The sequence below is a fragment of the Lithobates pipiens genome, unplaced genomic scaffold (genome assembly GCF_037356315.1).
Source record: "Lithobates pipiens isolate NorthernLeopardFrog02 unplaced genomic scaffold, aLitPip1_a1.2 Scaffold_23, whole genome shotgun sequence".
NCBI lineage: Eukaryota > Metazoa > Chordata > Amphibia > Anura > Ranidae > Lithobates > Lithobates pipiens.
Window position 1 is genome coordinate 141,752,664 of NW_027507785.1, and position 14,337 is coordinate 141,767,000.

The following is a 14,337-nucleotide window of genomic DNA, read 5'->3' on the forward strand; positions in this document are numbered from 1 at the left end:
GTGCAGCAGGGACAGTCAGTTTAATCACTAGCTGTTACTATTAGGTCTACAAAGGTCCTTTTCAGGACTGGTATGGTGTAGTAGTACAGGATATAGTTTTGAGTGCAGTGCAAGTTATTGTTGCAGCAGCCTGTGTTTTCTCAGTTTAAATAGGGACAGACAGGAAGCTGTGTGTAGCAGTGAGGGACAGTCAGTTTAATCATTAGCTGTTACTATAAGTTCCACAAAGGTCCTTTTCAGGACTGGTATGGTAATAGGGTTGTACACGTGTAATATTCTTTCTTCCAAATATAGAAAGAATATTATACTTGACTGCTGCCCTTCTGCTGCAGTAGTCCTTTATGAGTATAGGGACTGAGGAACAGTCTGCTAATCACAACCTACTAGTTCCACAAAGGTCCTTCTAAGGACTGATAAGTTATAGTGTACTACAGCATATAGGGTTGAGTGAGGTACAGTCTGCTAATCACAACCTACTAGTTCCACAAAGGTCCTTCTAAGGACTGGTAAGGTATAGCGTACTACAGTATATAGGGTTGAGTGAGGTACAGTCTGCTAATCCTTAAGGACTGGTTTAGGTCCACAATATATAGGGTTGAGGTGCACTACTGCTGACTGCTGCCCTATTCTGCAGCAGTCATTTATCAGTATAGGGACTGAGGTACAGTCTGCTAATCACAACCTACTAGTTCCACAAAGGTCCTTAAGGACTGGTAAGGTATAGCGTACTACAGTATATAGGGTTGAGTGAGGTACAGTCTGCTAATCCTTAAGGACTGGTTTAGGTCCACAGTCCCCGGTGTTGCTGCCTACTCCGAGATCTCTACTTATAGCGGTGGGGAAGGTGACATTGATGATGACGTGTCTAGTGATGTCACTTGGGTGCCCACAAGAGAGGAAGAGGAGATATGGACCATCAGATAGGGAGGAGAAGCAGGAATAACTTACATTGCACAGGAGGGACAAAGCAGACTGCTAATGTATCAGGAGCGAGTCATCGACCATGTACGGCCACAACTGGCGCTCCCAGGCCGCCGGCACATGGCTCCGCAGTGTGGGCTTTTTTTAACGTGTCCGCTGCTGACAATAGTGTTGCCATCTGCAATCTTTGCAGTCAACACATTAGTCGCGGTAAGCCCAACACTCACCTAGGGACGACCGCCTTAAGAAGGCACATGAGCAGCCATCACCGAGCCCAGTGGGAGCAACGGAACACACAAAGCCACACTCCAGGCTCTCACCGTCCAGCCTCGTCTTCTACTTCTCCTTCTCCTCTCTCCTCACAATTGTCCTCCACTCCACCTTCCATCACGCCAAGCTCACGTTTTTCTGCAAAAAGGCAGTCTTCTGTGGGCCTAATGTTCGAGCGTAAAAAAATGATGACGCCGGATAACCCTCTTACCCAACGGTTGATGGCTGGCTTGTCAGAACTGATAGCCCGCCAACTACTGCCATATAAACTGGTGGACTCGGAGGCCTTTCGAAAATTTGTGGCCATTGGAACACCACAATGGAAGGTCCCAGGAAGGAAGTATTTCTCACAGAAGCGCATCCCAGAGCTACATGGCCATGTTCAGCGGCAAGTGAATGTATCTCTGGCAAACAGTGTCGGTGCCAAGGGACATCTGACCACAGACACGTGGTCTAGCAAACACGGGCAGGGAAGATATATCACTTTTACGGCCCACTGGATGAACCTTCTGACGGCCGTCAAGCATGTAACCCGTGGCACCCGTGTAGATTTGGTTTTACCGCCACGGATTGCATGCAGGCCTGGCTCTTCTCCTCCTCCTCCTACTCCATCCTCCTCCCTCTCCTCCTCGGCTGACTCCTCCTTTTCCGCTGCTAGCGTCTCTTGCGCTGCGCCGCCCAAGCTCCCCAGAACCTATTCGACATGACAGGTGAGACGTTGCCATGCCGTGCTGCGTCTGTTGTGCCTGGAAGCCAAGAGCCACACTGGCCCGGCACTCCTTTCAGCTTTGCGTTCAGAGGCAGATCAGTGGCTAACACCGCTCAATTTGACAGTTGGTAAAATCGTGTGCGACAACGGTGCCAAGCTGCTTAGCGCATTGAAACAGGGCAAAATTACGCACATGCCATGCATGGCACACGTCTTAAACTTAGTCGTGCAGCGATTCGTTGTCAAATACCCTGGGGTCCAGGACATCTTGCGGCAGACGAGGAAAATCTCGGGCCATTTCAGAAGATCTTACACGGCCATGGCTCGCCTTGCTGACATTCAGCGGCGACACAATCTGCCGGTCAGACGTCTTATTTGCGATTGCCCGACGCGATGGAACTCAACCTTCTATATGCTCGAGCAGAAACGTGCAGTTAACGTCTACCTGTATGAACTCTGCTGCAGAACAGGTTCTGGGGAGCTGGTTTTTTTTCACCGCACCAGTGGCTGCTCATGCGCGACGCATGCAGACTTCTGCGGCCATTTGAGGAGATCACCAAACTGGTCAGTCGCAGTCATGGCGCCATCAGTGACATGGTACCTTATGCCTTCTTTATGGAGCATGCATTGCATCGTGTCATTGATCAAGCTGTGGAGGAGCAGGAGCGGGAAGATGAGGAAGTTGCAATGCTGGATGAATTCCCAGGGGGGCTACTCTATCTGAGACAAGTGAACAACAGGAGTCTGAAGAGTCAGAGGAGGATGGTGCTGGGGCAGATGAGGAGGAGCAAGAAGAGCATGCTTTAAACCTTTCTGGGATCCCTGTTGTTGTGCGTGGATGGGGAGAGGAGAATGAAGAGGACGACATTATCCTGGATGATGAGCAGGAGCCAGGCCATCACACCGCTTCCAGTTTAGTGCAAATGGGGGCCTTCATGCTCCAGTGTTTTAATAGGGACCCCCGTATAAAAAGCATAAGGGTCAAGGACCAGTACTGGGTGGCAACATACTTAGACCCCCGGTACAAACACAAAATGGTGGAAATGTTACCGCCGTCACAGAGGGCACTTTCAGGCCTTGCTTCGAGAAATGCTGCATTCTCCCAGAGAAGGAGTTGCGGGTACCAATCCAACAGCGCCTGCAAGAAGAGGCCGGTTTGAAGATGTGTTGGTGACTTCTGATATGAGGTCATTCTTTCAGCCGACCCATCGACAGGTGTCATCCGGATCCAGCATCAGGGAACGCCTAGACCGTCAGGTGTCCGACTACATCGGGTTAACGGCCGATGTGGACGCTCTGAGGAGTGATGAACCCCTGGACTACTGGGTGGGCAGGCTTGACCTCTGGCCAGAGCTTGCCCAATTTGCAATCGAACTGTTGGCTTGCCCCTCGTCCAGTGTCCTGTCCGAAAGGACGTTCAGTGCAGCAGGGGGGATCGTGACCGATAAGCGTACTCGCCTAGCTCACGACAGTGTTAACTACCCTCCTGTTTGAAGAGGTTGAGTGGTGTCATATTTCTACTGGGGCTGCTTATTATGAGGGGCTCCCACCATCCCTGTGCTGTGCTGACTTCCTCAAGAGGCTGCTTATTATGAGGGGCTCCCACCATCCCTCTGCTGTGCGGACTTCCTCCTGGGGCTGCTTATTATGAGGGGCTCCCACCATCCCTGTGCTGTGCTGACTTCCTCCTGGCGCTGTACCTCTGCTGTGCATATTATGAGGGGCTCCCACCATCCCTGTGCTATGCTCATTATGAGGGGCTCCCACCATCCCTGTGCTATGCTGACTTCCTCCTGGGGCTGCTTATTATGAGGGGCTCCCACCATCCCTGTGCTATGCTGACTTACTACTGGGGCTGTACCTCTGCTGTGCATATTATGAGGGGCTCCCACCATCCCTGTGCTATGCTTATTATCAGGGGCTCCCACCATCCCTGTGCTATGCTGACTTCCTCCTGGGGCTGCTTATTATGAGGGGCTCCCACCATCCCTGTGCTATGCTGACTTACTCCTGGGGCTGTACCTCTGCTGTGCATATTATGAGGGGCTCCCACCATCCCTGTGCTATGCTCATTATCAGGGGTTCCCACCATCCCTGTGCTATGCTGACTTCCTCCTGGGGCTGCTTACGGTGCAGGTGTCAGTGCTGTATATCACGGTGCTGGTGTCAGTGCTTTATGTCACGCTGCTGATGTCAGTGCTCTATATCACGGTGCTGGTGATCATCTCCTGCACCCTCTTCTTAGCCTACCCCGACCTTCCCTCTCCTCCATTGCCTTCTTGTGCTCCTGAGTCCTGAATTGTCAGAATTTCACATATAAAAAAAGAATGCTTGTAGTTGTCGATCCCAGATTCACCTCATACATGTGTTATGGCATTGGCCATGTGGTGGGACTATGTGTGCACAGCTAGTAATTATTTTGTGGCTGCAAATTTGACCTGTAGGTTTGTAAAGTTTGCCTCCCATTGAAGTCAATGGGGCCTGCCGCAAACGTTACGGTTCGCGAACTATCGGCCGCATTTGCGTTTCGCGTTCGCGAAACGTCCCCTCGGAAGTTCGTCCATCACTAGTTATGAACCCTGCTTTGTGCACTGGTCCAAATCATTTGGTGGAGGGGGGATTATGGTTTGGGGTAGTTTTTCAGGGGTTGGGCTTGGCCCCTTAGTTCCAGTGAAGGGAACACTTAAGGTGTCAGCATACCAAGACATTTTGGACAATTTCATACCCCCAACTTTGTAGGAACAGTTTGGGGATGGTGCCTTCCTGTTCCAACATGACTGTACAGATATATACAGCGGCAAAGCGGCTCCTCTGCACAGAATCACGTACCTGTAGGTGCCCTGAAAGGGTGAGAAAGTCACGTGGTATGTGACGCAACGCGTCAGGGAGGAGTTGAAGTGTCGCTTGTTACTTCCGGTCGCGGCCGAGACCGGAAGCACTGCTGTTTACATCTGTGAATTAGTTTATTGTAATGTAAGTGTGGATATTTCTATTTAAATAAAGTGTTTTTACGGTACTACTCATTGGAGGCCCCCTTACTTTTTTATATATCACCCGGATTATGGATACTGGAGGAACTAGCTGATGTCCCGGAGGTTATACTGATAAGTGGTGGAAGATGTTTTATTAACCACCCCTCAAGCTTGACCCGGTCCTTAGGGACCTTGATTAGAGGTGAGAGGCTGGGAGAAACAAGGGGTGCACGAAAAGCACTGAAGGTTGAAGGAATAGTGTATATTACACTGATTGCTCACATTGCATGATTATCATCATTGGCTGAACGGATTGCACATTTGCTGAGTGGACCGTTTACACATTTTTTCACTTTACACTGGATATTTATTATCAACTTTGTGGAGTTTAAAGGATTTTTTTGGCAGAAATAAGTTATGTGATTTTGCAATATTTGCACTGTTGCATGGACTCTTTGATTGATTTATTTTTATTATATTGTCATTTTTGATGCACTTATTATTTATATTATATCGATATTTTATGCACTTTATTGCTAGTTATCAGCTTTTAATAGTTCTTTGCACAATTAGATGCACTGTATGAATTTACATTTATATAAATTTAAATTTTTTTAATTTATATAATATCTTGGTTAAAACACATTTTAGTAATATTTTAGTTAGCGCCACATAAAACACCCCCAGTATTTATATAGCTAACTATATTGCTCTTCTGCAATAAAGCTTTCAGTCAGTTGTAGGAGATTGTGCGTGTTGTCTGCGTGCCCTGACCGCACTATACACCATTATATCCACCTATATAGCTAGCTATATTGCTCTTCTGTAATAGAGCTTTCAGTCAGTTGTCGGAGATTGTGCGTGTTGTCTGCGTGCCCTGACCGCACTATACACCATTATATCCACCTGTCATGTACCTGGTGATGGAGCCTGATATGCAGAGGACGGCCTCTCTTACAACTCTGACTTGGAGCCCCTGATAGAGCTGACAGGAAGCACCGAGATGCAGAGTCGCACGAGTGCCTGGCGGGATCGCTGAACCTGGAGCTGGCTCGGAGCACTCGGCCGGGCTGTGTCTGTAGAAATCCCAGAGCAGTGGTAGGCAGGTAGCTGGAACAAGTAGACAACTGGTCCCCACAGGCAGGAGCGCAGATGCAGCAGAAGGGAGGGTGGCACCCTCAAGGCTGAAGAGAAGGCAAGTACAGGCAGGCCGGGTCATACACAACGGGCACGTCAGGAACAGGGGCTGAAGCAGAAGCAGAATCAGATTACAGGCCGGGTCGTCAACAGGCTGGCAGCGGAGTGGCAGAAGGAGCAGGCAGGTGTGGAGTGGGGGACAAGCCGGGGTCAGATGCAGGCAGGAAACAGGAATGTCAGGAAGCAAGCCGGGTCACAACAGGAACAGAAGTCAGGTAGCTAATTGCAGGTTACACAGGGAACGCTGTAGAGCAGACAGCACTGAGCCTGGAAACTGGCTGAGTTTAAATAGCCTGTTTGGGTGGCAAAAGCTGTCACATGGTGCGTGCACACCAATGGCATCCTGACAGGGGCAGAGGTAATAGGTCATCTTCTTCTGCAGCCATCTTGGGTGCTGGCATGCCCTTCCTGACATGAAGAGGTAACAGGTCATCTTCTTCGGCAGCCATCTTGGGTGCTGGCATGCCCTTCCTGACACACCTATATAGCTAGCTATATTGCTCTTCTGTAATAGAGCTTTCAGTCAGTTGTAGGAGATTGTGCGTGTTGTCTGCGTACCCTGACCGCACTATACACCATTATATCCACCTATATAGCTAGCTATATTGCTCTTCTGTAATAGAGCTTTCAGTCAGCTGTAGGAGATTGTGGGTGTTGTCTGTGTGCCCTGACCGCAGTATACACCATTATCCACCTATATAGCTCTTTTCTAATTGAGCCATCTGCCATCTGCAGGAGTTAGTTTGTGTTGTGTGCCTCCAGCACAATATACACTACCCAATTGCTGGTTTTCCCAACTCCCTTCAGGCCATTACCATGTCTGGAAGGCCAACAAGGAGAGGCAGACAGGCACGAGCCGATAAAAAAGGGCAAGCAGGCTCTGTGTCTAGAGACAACAGTGCTGGTCGTGGACATGGCGCATCGTCATCATCAGCACGTGGCCATGGGACACGCTTGTCCTTATTTTCGTCAGCTGGACATGTTGAGCCGCATCATGCTGAAGACTTGGTAGAGTGGATGACCAAGCCCTTTTCATCCTCCTCATCCTCTCTCACCCAGGCTCAGGGTACTAGCAAAGCAGCTGCCAACGCATCCTCTTCCCTCGTCTCAATGTCATCATCAGTGACTCCTTCCCTAGACTCACCACGTCCTCCTGAGGAGTCCCCTGAACTCTTTGAGCACAGTGTTGGGTACATGCTCCAGGAGGATGCCCAGTGTTTTGTAGGCTCTGATGATGATACTCAGCTAGAGGAAGGCAGTAGCGTGAGCGCAGAGAGAGGGGATGCTCAAGAAGGACAGCAATCTGGCAGTCATGTTCCACAAGCTGCAGCATACTGCCAGGTTTGCTCCAGCGATGAAGAGGGATGGGATGATGAGGGCACTGACTCCACGTAGGTGCCTGGTAGGAGAGAGGAGGAGGAGAAGGAGGCACATGTCCAACGAGGCAGGATGCCCTCTGGGGGCCAGCTTAGGGGCAGCACACCAACTGAATCACACCGCAGAGCTCCACCTGTGCAGGGAGCTTCCTCTGTGCGTTATTCTAAAATTTATTCCAAAAAGGGCCTTTTTTGAGACGAGTGCATCAGATCGCACTGCTACTATTTGTAATATATGTTTCGAGCGTATCTCGCGTGGCCAAAACATCAGCCGCTTGGGCACCACCTGCTTGACCAGACATATGTTGACCTGCCATGCAGCTCATTGGCAAGCGTACTTCAAAGACCCACACCAAAGAACAAAGCGGACCTCTCCTTGCTCCTCATTAGCTGGGATCTCCAACCCCACTAGACCTTCAGTCCTCTCTGAAACCTGCTCTGAGAGGAATGAAGGTGTAGAATTAGGTGCGTCACAGCCAAGTGCTTCCGGGCACTCTGCTAGCAGTACACCCATGTCCGATTATAGTAGGCAAATTTCCCTGCCCCAGCTGCTGGACCATCGAAAGAAGTTCACTCCCAGCCATCCACATGCCCAGCGGTTGAATGCTAGCTTTGCTAAATTGCTAGCACTTCAACTGCTGCCTTTTCAGTTGGTAGACTCGGCCCCCTTCCGTGAGTTTGTAAAATGTGCGGTTCCTCAGTGGCAGGTCCCCAAACGCCACTTTTTCTCACGGAAGGTGATTCCGGCTCTCTACCGGCATGTGGAAGGCAATGTCCTTGACTCGCTGGACAGGGCGGTCAGCAGTAAGGTGCATATTACCGCTAACTCATGGTCCAGCAGGCATTGACAGGGACGATACCCATCTTTCACAGCCCATTGGGTCACTCTTCTGGCAGCTGGGAAGGATGCAGAACAAAGGTGCAGTAGTGTTGGAGGTTGTTCCGCCACCACGCCTCCAAAATGCTACTACTGGTTGTGACACACCTCTCTCCTCCACCCCCTCCTCTTCTTCTTCCTCCATGGCCTCTTCCAGTGCTCTGTCCTCAGAACCAGCGGTGCTCTGTAGGCGTTCAACGGGCTACGCAAGTACGCAGGCAAAACAATGCCATGATTGCGCTGGTTTGTTTGGGGGACAGGAGCCACACTGGGGCAGATATTTTGTCAGCTCTGCAGGGACAGGCCGAGAGGTGGTTGACACCACGCCAGCTTAAGCCAGGAAAGGTGGTTTGCGACAATGGCACCAACCTCCTCTCCGTCCTCCGACAGGGACAACTGACCCATGTGCCCTGTGTGGCTCACGTCCTTAATCTGGTGGTGCAGCGGTTCTTGGGCAGGTACCCGGGCTTACAGGATGTCCTGAAGCAGGCCAGGAAAGTCTGTGTGCATTTCCGCCAATCATTTAATGCCTGTGCTCGGCTGGCTGAGCTCCAAAAGGAGTTGAACCTGCCCAAGAACCGCCTTATATGTGACATGCCCACCAGGCTGAACTCAACGTTGGCCATGCTGCAGCAGTTGCACATGCAGCAGAGGGCCATAAATGAGTACCTGTGCAACTACGGCACCAGGACAGGGTCAGGGGAGCTCGGTTTTTTCTCACCACGCCAGTGGGGCATGATGAGGGATGCATGCACTGTCCTGTCACCGTTTGAGGAGGCCACAAGGATGGTGAGCAGTGACAGTGCATGCATCAGTGACACTGTACCTCTTGTCCACCTGTTGGAGCATACGCTTCGTGGAATAATGGACAGGGCACTTGAGGCAGAACAGAGGCAGGAAGAGGAGGACTTCCTTGCCTCTCAAGCCTCCTTTATCCAGACAGTGTTCCTGCTGTCCCACCCATCACACAGGAAGAGGAGGAGGAGGAGGAGGATGATTGTGTCAGCATGGAGGTGGAGGCTGGCACTCAGCATCAGCAGCAGCAGCAGTCTTGTAGGGATGATTTACAGTCCCAAGAAACACGTGGACTTGTACGTGGCTGGGAGGAGGTAGCTGCGGATCATGTTGTCCTTAGTGACCCAGAGGACTCCGGACCAAACGCCTCAGCTAACCTACGGTGCATGGTCTCCCTGATCCTGCAAAGCCTGCGGAAGAATCCTCGTATTCTTCGGATCAAGGAGAGGGACCATTACTGGCTGGCCACTCTCCTTGATCCACGGTACAAGAGTAAGGTTGCTGACCTTATCTTGCCATTGCAGAGGATGAGACATCTCCGGGAGGCCTTGCAGAAAGGTCTGTGCAACGCGTTCCCAGAGACTGGGAGGTTACAAACTTCTGGTCCTGGACAACGTGTTGCTGAGGCATCGGTCAGAAGGTGCGGTGGAGAAGGTGGCCGTCTGACTGATGCGTTCAGACAATTTTTTAGTCCGCAGCCCCAAGGTATGATCGGTTCCAGCAACCAGCATCTGATTTACATGGTGCAGGAATACTTAGGGGCAAGGTCAGACTTGGACACCGTTCCCACCGAAAATCCTCTGGCTTACTGGTTCTTGAGGATGGATCACTGGCCAGAGCTTGCACAGTATGCAATTGAGCTACTGGCCTGTCCTGCATCCAGCGTTCTTTCGGAACGCACCTTCAGTGCTGCTGGTGGCTTTGTTACCGATCACAGGGTGCGCCTGTCCTCCGACTCGGTTGATCGACTGACCTTCATAAAGATGAATCAGTCTTGGATCACCCATAGCTACCAAGCACCTGAAGCTGATGTAACCGAATATTTTTTTTTGAAATATCACATCCCTTCAAGACTGCCTATGCTGATGCTGAGTGACTGTCCTGTTATGTTGATTGTCTATCCTCTTCCTCCTCAGCTGATACGTTGGAAGAACATTTTTTGGTTCTGGGTGATGCCACCAGCCCAATTTTTCAGCCCCTGTTTAACAGAGGCGTTTAATTACAATTTTTGATGCAATGCTTTGCAGCAGGGCTCATTCCTGCACTACAACTAGAGTATATGGGAGAGGTTGCAGTGTCGTGGCACCAGCACCAGTGCCACCAGCCCATTTTTTCAGCCCCCGTTTAACAGGGGCATGTAATTACAATTCTTGATATAATATTTCATAGCAGGGCCCGTTCCTGTGCCCACTGAGAGTAACTGTGAGGACTTATAGTGTTGTGGCACCAGCACCACAACCACCAAAGGCCCAATTTTTCTACCACTGTTCAACAATGGCATGTAATTACAATTCTTGATATAATCGTTCACAGCAGGGCGCTCCAGCGCCCACCAAGAGTCACTTTGAGGGCTTACAATGTTGTGGCAACACCAACACCTTGTTCCACAATTTCTGCAGAGCATGTAGGGCAGGCCCCTACTTTCAAACCTCGAACTTACAAACATCTCCTACTTGCAAACGGAAGGAGACAACAGGAAGTGAGATGAAAAAAGACGGATGGCAAAACAAATTATACAGGGGTGATAACCCTTCTCTATGTTTTCCAAAAAGCTTAAAAATAGATTTTTTGACCGGAGCTACACTTTAAAAATGTACCAGTTCAAAATTGCAAACAGATTCTACTTAACACAACAAACCTACACAGTCCCTGTCTTGTTTGCACCGCCTGTATACTGCTGTTCTGAGTATATAGGGCCTGGGGGCCCCCGTCTTTCCTTTTCTTAATATGGGTACTGGGTTCCCCTTAATATCCGTACAAGACCCAAAAGGGGCTGGTAATGGGCAGGGGGGCTACCCATGCCATTTTTCTCAATGATGTTCATCCATATTGCCGGAACCAGATATTACATTAAAAACGCAAGCAGTTTTAAATGACTTTTTTTCGGTTAAATGTCATTTTGTGCAGGGACAGTTCTAAACACGGGAAACACGTGGCACTTCACAGACATACTATAGACACCCCCCAGGCATGATATTTAAAGGAATATTTAACTTTTTTTTCACTTTAATCGTCATTAAAATCAGTGCTCCCGCCAAAACGGCCATTTTTAAAAACATTTTAGACATTGACCCATGTCCCCTGGGGCAGGAGCCAGGTCCCCAAACCCTTTTTAGGACAGTATCTTGCATATTAGCCATGACATCTGTAGGACTCTAAGTCCAGTATATTCCATACCTTTTACTCTGACAGGTGCCTTTCTCCGCATCCCGTCCCCACCTTAAACAAACGACTGGACTACATATGGATTAAATGGCCATCTGGTCGTAATTTATTTAACAAAATCTGTTTCATAAATAACATAAATATCTTTAAAATAACCGTAAACCTTCCCAGCCTTTAAATGGGTCATGGGTACTAGCATAACAACATACTGGTCACTGCGAACGACTTCCAACTTTAGATCTCTTGACCTCTAGGCGGAATCCCCTGTCTCGGAGGCTATACCAAAACCGTCGCAGTGATCTACCCCTTTTAACCCTTCCAGGTTAACCCCTCGTAACCAACAGTTTACTACCCATACCTCCCATTATTTCCTTAAAATTCCCAAGGAACCGCCTAGCTCCCCCTGGAGCACGAAGACCCCAAAACGACCTCCCACTCTATACCCAGGGAGGGTGTGTGGGGATCACTTCCTCCGCCGCTCTGCGAGTGATAGCAGAGCGCTCTGCTATCACAGAGCTGACACTGGCTCCACCCCTGGCTCCTCCTACCTGGCTTCCTTAAAGCGGCCATACTTCCCCCTAAATATGGCAACTGTGCGGTCCAGCACATGTCATGCCGTCCCTGCGCCCACCCCCTGCGGCTGCTAGCTCCGGGACTCCCTTTAAAAAACTTTTTATTTCGAATGTTCGAGTCCCATAGACTTCAATGGGGTTCTAAAGTTCGTATGAATTTGCGGTCCATTCGAAAGTTCTGATGCGAACCGAACCGGGGGGGCCACTTCAGCCCCGCAAGGTTCACTTTCGCTTTCTTTTGGTGGTATTTGATCACCTCTGCGGTTTTTATTTTTTGCGCTATAAACAAAAAAAGACCGACAATTTGGAAAAAAAAAACATTTTTTTTTAAATTTCTGCTATAAAACATATCCCAAAAAAAATGTAAGAAATCTAATTTCTTCCTCAGTTTAGGCTAATATGTCTTCTTCTACATATTTTTGGTGAAAAAAATCCCAATAAACGTATATTGATTGGTTGGAGCAAAAGTTATAGCTTCTACAAACTAAGGGATATTTTTATGGAATTTTTATTGATTTTTTTTAACTAGTAATAGTGGCGATCTGTGATTTTTAGCAGGACTGCGACATTGTGGCAGACAGATCAGACACTTTTGTCATTTTTTGGAGACCAGTGACACCAGTCCAGTGGTCAGTGGTAAAAATATGCACTGTCACTGTACTAGTGACAGTGGAGGGGAAGGGGTTAACATCAGGGGTGATAAAAGGGTTAAACTTGTTCCCTAAGGGGTGCTTTCCAACTGGGGGGGCTGGTTTGTTGTGACTGGGGAAAGAAAGAGATCAGAAACACAAGAACGCTATCTTTCTCTCACAGATTGGCAATCTGCCTTGTTTACGTAGGTAGACTGCCGTTCTGCCATTCCTGTGAACAACCAGCTGGTCCCGGTGGAAATCGCATCCCGTTGGACCCGCTGATTGGCTCCCACTGTGTCCAATCACAGCATGAGCGAGTCACGTGCGCGCCCCCAAAACCTTGTGCACTAAATCACGGGCACAGCCGGGCCGTCCTGCCACAGTATATATGCGTGGAGCGGTCTGGAAGCGGTTAATTCCACTGGTCCCCAAAAAAAGTGTCAAAAGTGGCACTTAGTGTCCGATTTATCCACCATTTAGGCCGCGTACACACGGGCGGACTGTTCGCCCAACTTTGTCCACTGAACAGTGTTTGGGCGGACAGTCCGCTCGTGTGTGGGCTTTCAGCGGACAGTTTCAGTGGACAGTTTGACGAACAAGGTTTTACGGAATTTCCGAAAAACTGTCCGCTGAAACCTTGTTTCAGCGAACAGTCCGCTCGTGTGTAGGCTTGTTCGTCAAACTAAGTTCCGCGCATGCTCAGAAAGGATTTACACGCCGAAAGTTATAATGCAGTGTATAGGACGTCGTATTTTTCGTCCCGTCGTACGTGCCATTCACGTCATCGCGCACGGTTTCAGCAAACTGTTCGTCCGTCGTGTGTGGCCATGTCCGTCCATGCTAATTTTGAGCGGACTGTTTGCCGAAACTGTTTGACGGACAAAGTTGGGCGAACAGTCCGCGCGTGTGTACGCGGCCTCACTTATTTATTTTTTTACCAAAAATATGTAGCAGAATACATATTGGCCTAAATTACTGAAGAAAAAAAAAAATTTCCATTTTTTTTTGTTTTATAGCAGAAAATTCGATTTTTTTCCCCAAAATTGTCAGTCTTTTTTGTTTATATTGCAAAAAAAAAATGAATAAAACAAAACAAAATGGGGGCCTGGCCAAGAGCGGCATGTGAGCGGATGTGTCTCACAGAGCTCCCTGTAGATATCCTGTCAACGATCCTTCTCCTGACCGACCCGGGGCTTATATCCCGCGCACCGGAACACACTGACGCCTCCGGGGGAACCCAGCAGGCACCATCCGGACCCTCCGCTACGGACTCGCCATGCCGGCCCGAAAACAGCAGAAGGGAGAAGAGAGCCTCTCACAAGATAACCAAAATGGCGCCGCAGGAAAGATCAGGGTAAGACGCTTCCTAAAACACCCAAAGCCCAGGGGAAGGATATGGTGTATTATGCACAAAAACTGAATGGCGTGGAGGGACCCCGGGCGGATGAAGTGCTGGATACTACTCCTGCTATCTTTAACACACAGCAGACGGGGGAATCCTCTAGTCAGGGACAGCAGTCGGTGGCGGAGCAACCTACCCCAGAGACAGATGTGGTGGAGGAAGGGGATGACGCTGAGCAACCCACTCTTGCTGACATACTGCGAGCGGTGAAAAAATGTACCGCCTCAGT